This window comes from Mandrillus leucophaeus, unplaced genomic scaffold, assembly GCF_000951045.1.
Source record: "Mandrillus leucophaeus isolate KB7577 unplaced genomic scaffold, Mleu.le_1.0 Scaffold2263, whole genome shotgun sequence".
Classification (NCBI taxonomy): domain Eukaryota; kingdom Metazoa; phylum Chordata; class Mammalia; order Primates; family Cercopithecidae; genus Mandrillus; species Mandrillus leucophaeus.
The window spans coordinates 87,567-92,723 of record NW_012102325.1 but is presented as its reverse complement, the minus strand read 5'-3'; positions in this window follow the sequence as shown (position 1 = coordinate 92,723).

The following is a 5,157-nucleotide window of genomic DNA, read 5'->3' as shown; positions in this document are numbered from 1 at the left end:
CTGCTAATCCAACCACTGTGTTATGAGTTTCTTTTATACAACTTTTGAATTTTCATGCAACTAATAATTATCTTGTTTTCTCACTGATGAATTTTCACTAATTGTTCCAACAGGTATGTGAAATGTATATTAATATTATCTTCTAAAAAATCAAATGCATAGTTTAATGTGTCATTTCTATTTTTTCCCTGGAGACCATTTTTCCTTCTTAAATTCTGCATTCTTCTACACTATTCCACAATCATTTATCTCTGGGTATACTGAAGACCCATCATTCTAGCAGTACTTTCATTCACCTCCTAGGTTGTACCTCAAATTTTCTGAATCCCATGCCTATTCTGTTGTTAGTAACTATTTCCTCATTTTCATGGAGCAAATTTAACAGTAGATTTCTGTGAAAGGAAACGCAGAAGGTAAAGTTTTGAGCCATTGCACATTTGAAAATCTCTTTACACTATTTGGAAACTTGAACTAGGGGAATGGTACTCTCAGAATTTTAATGGCGTCATTTCATTTTCTTCTAGTTTCTAGTATTGCACTTGAGAACTTTGATGCTATTCTGCCTCTCATTCCTTTTAGGATCATCTTTTTTATATCCAGTGTTCTGAAATTTCACAATATTAGTAGACCTTTTCCCAGTCGTTTTGTTAATACTTTGTTGGATATTTCCTTTAGGTGACTAATGTCTTTTAAGTTTATGAAATATTTTCATTTTACTTATTTGGTAATTTTCAACCATTTTCTTAGTTTTTAAAAAATGTGAGGTAATTCTACTATATAGGATGTTATACTTCCTGAATTAATCTTTTAACTTAAAAGAATTTGATATTGCTCATTGTCCAATTTTTATTGTTTTTGTTTTCATTGTTATTTAAACTTCTAGGAAATATCCTTGACTTGACTTCTAACATTTTTAACTTTTAAAATAGTGAGTTTATTTTTAAATTCCAGGAACTCTATTTTTCCATGACTTTTCTCCATTTTGTAACAACCTGTTCTGATTTCAAAGACAAGTTCTTCAGCTTTTGGAATCTTGGACTTAGACCACTGGTTTGCCAGGGGCTCTCGGGCCTTCTGCCACAGACTGAAGGCTGCACTATCGGCTTTCCTACTTTTGAAGTTTTGGGACTTGGGCTGACTTCCTTGCTCTTCATCTTGTAGATGGCCTATTGTGGGACTTCACCTTGTGATCGTGTGAGTCAATACTCCTTAATAAACTATCTTTCATATATACATGTATTCTATTAGTCCTGTCCCTCTAGAGAGCCATGACTAGTACAGCTATTTAATGTCATTCTATATAAAAAGGAATTAAAATATTAACTTATTAACATAAATATTAGAGCTCATCTTTATATTACAAAACGCCGATTTTAAGTGCAAATATAAGCATTTAAACCATATGTGAAATCACTAAAATTATACAATGTATATTTTTTAGCTCATACCTGCATACTCCAATAGTGAAAATGCTGCATAAACTGACTGAACTGTTTTTGTTTCAGTTTTTCCACATATGCACCTTCTACAGACACTCTCTACCCATGACTTACTAATTTGTAGGAAGCAATAAGTGAAAAATAATAATATGTTGCTTTATCTTTTCCTTTCTTTCTTTCATAATTTTCAATGTATTTGGCTCACACAGAGAAGTAACACAAGCAGGATCCTGTGGTTATTTTCTATTCTCAGAATTCCTTTTTTTTTTTTTTTTTTTTTTTGCTTTTGGGGTAAGTTCTGGTTGACACCAAAATCCTGGCCTCTAGGGGCTATTAGCTCCCATGTTTACTTAGACACAGGTGTAACACACTTACCTTATACTCACTTGGAGTCTTGCTGAAATGTCACACATCATGGATCCATTGGAATTTTGTACTCATAGATCAATCATTATAAATGCTACATGCAAATGAGGTGGCAGGGAACAGTAGGGGAAATACGTATTGCATATCTCATGCACATGCTCCATTGTCCCATGAGGTTTCAAGTATAAAACCCAAGTTCACAGGTATAATTAAAGACATCCAGACAGAAGCAGCAGAAGCTTTACAGCAAATGTTTTGAGCACAAGACTCTGTGCAATTGCACAAGTCACATACCCATGAAGTCTGTCCTGATTGCATGGGATTTTACACTTTTTGCTGTATTCTTTCTAACTTCAATTTAATGTCCAGTTTAATTATTTTTATTCTTGTTATTTAAAAAAACATATTTCAATCTATAGATTTTGAGTACAACATTAGCTGTACTCCATACATTTTGGTGTCTAATGGTCACAGTTTTTCTACCCTATAATTTTGATTTCCTATTTAACCTAAGAGTTACCTAGCAGTATAACTTTTGGTTCTATAATGATATATCTTACTCTATAAATATGTCTTTAGAAAATGTCACATAATTTATTTCCCTTAAATAAAATTTAAATCCAAGTCTATTGTGGATTGAATTGTGTCCTCTAAAAATATATGTTGGAGTCTTAACTCCTAATATCTGTGATTGTAACCTTATTTGGAAATAAGGCCTTTTCATGTGTAATCAAATTAAGGTGAAGTCCTACTGAATTAAGATGGGTCCTCATCCAGTGATTGTTGTGTTGTGAAATAAAGAAGAAGGAGATTTGGACACTGAGACACGGGAAGGAAGGGCATGGGAAGATGGAGGCAGAAATGGAATTTATGCTACAACCAGCTAAGGAATGCCAAGGTTGCTAGCAACCACCAGAAGCTAGATGAGGCAAGGAAGGTATCTCCCGTAGGACCTTCAGAGGAAGTATGCCCTGAAAACAACTTAATGTCAGACTTCTAGCCTCTAGAACTAGGAAAGGATTGATTTCTGTTGTTTTAAGCCACCCTATTTTTGCTAATTTGTTATGGAAGCTCTAGGAAACTAACGTAGATTTTGGTACCAAGAAATGGGATGCTGCTATGACAAATATTTAAAAATGTAGAAATGGCTTTGGATTTGGGTAGTGGGTAGAGACTGGAAAAAAATTGAGGTAGATGATAGAAATGCCTCTATATTTGCTGAAAATATGGAGGTTAAAATGCTTCTGGTAAGTTCTCAATTGGAAATGAGAAACATGCTATTAGACCCTGGAAGAAAGGTAATCCTTGTTATAAAAAGGCAGAAAACATGACTGAATTGCCTTCTTCTGTTGGATGGAAAGTAAAACTCATAATTGATAAATTTGAATATTTACCTGAGGAAATGTCCAAGTAGAAGGTGGAAGATGGGGTCTGGTTTCTTCTTGCTGCTTGTAGTGAAATGTAAGAGGAAAGAGAAAATTGAGGGAAAAAGCAAGTAGAATTTGATGATTTAAACAATTATCAGCCATTTATATTTCAAAAGCTGTTAAGACATGCTCTTTAGAGAACAACAATGTGGTGGAATAAATTTCTACTGGAAAGATTAGGCGTGTGATACCTGAATCCAATTAACCACCTCTGCAGAAAGCCAAGAAAAGAAATAGGGTTATCCAGGAAAGATCTGTGAAGAATGCTCGTGTCTAATAGCATGGGATCGTTTGACATACATGAAAGATGCACGTGGAATATTAGAATGTTATACCACTACATACACTGCCAGCTTGGACTGAAGGGAACAGAGATGGCATGAAATGAAGGAAGGCTATGCGACCTCTGAAATACTGCATGAGGAAAACAGACTGATAAAGCTACTTGGCTGCAAACATCTCTCATCTTTCAAGAAAAGGGATAAATGACTCTGAGTGTGGTTCAGAGGTCAATGGATCTTATTCCCATTCACCACTGCTTGAAGGGATGGGTTACCCCATTCTCTGTGATGTGTTTATTTCACATAATATGCCCATATCAAAACTTATCATGTACCCCATAAATACATGCACCTACTATGTACCCTCAAAAAAATTTTAAATTAATAAAAAGAAGCTGAAAAAAAGGTCACTGGGGACAATGGAGCATCTGTAGACCCAGAGTCAGGAGTTTCAAACCACAGAGGATTATTCTCAGGTTGGGAAACTTATTGGAGTATGCCTTACTCAGTTTTATATTTCATAGGACCCATAATCCCTTTATTCCTTTTGATTTCTCCCTTTTTTAGTGGGGAAATTTATCATATTTCTTTCCCACTGTTGTATTTTGGAAGCAGTTAACTTGTTTACACAGCCCCACAGTAAAAGAGGAAATTTACCCCAGGACAGACCACATCAAGTATATTACTAATACCTGATTTTGATGATTTAGAAAATGAGATTTAGGTCTTTCTGAATTGATAATATTTAGATGAGATTTGGGACTTAGAGTTTATGCTGGAATGGTTTAAGGCATTAAAGAAAGATAAAAATTTGTGTGGAAGTTAAGGGTTGACTGCTATGTGTTTAATTTTGCCCCTCCCTAAAAGGGATATACTCAAAGTTCTATTTTCCAGTTTCTGTGAGTGTGACCCTCTTTGGAAATAGGGCCTTTTGTAGATGTAATCCCGTTATGATGAGGTCAAGCAGGCACTCATCCAGTGAATGGTATCTTTATAAGATAATAGAGAGGAATATTGGACACTGAGACACAGAGGAGACACATGAGAAAGAAAGCAATGGGAAGATAGAGGGAGAGACTGTAGTTATACTACCACAAGCAAGGAATGCCAAGGATTGCCAGCAACCATCCAAAGCTAGAAGAGGCACCTAAGAAATCATCCCTAGAGTTTTTAGAGGGAGCATGATTATGCTGATACCTTGATTTCAGATTCCTGGAATGGTGAAATAACACATTCCTGTTGTTTAAAGCTACCTAGTTTGTAGTACTTTGATATGACAGCCCTAGGAAACTGATTTAAAATCCAAACCTGAATTTTGTTGAATTTAAGGGAGATTACAAATTCAATCTTAATCAGGGCTAATACTCCCAAATCCATCCTGAGTTACAAAAGATGCCAGCAATATATCAAATGAGACATTTGCAAAGGCCCTTCTGGAGTTTGGCTCATGCTACTGCTGCTTAATTGTTGAAATCTCTTTAATTCCATGTATATTGGTGGCTTTCTTGATTCAGTGTACTTTTTAAAACAGGATCCTTTTCCAAGTCTAAAAACCATTGCTTTAGATATCTTGCAATCTTCATAGTAGACAATGATTCATGAAACCACAAACTTCCCAGTCCTCCTGAGTCTAGGAAAGTCTTC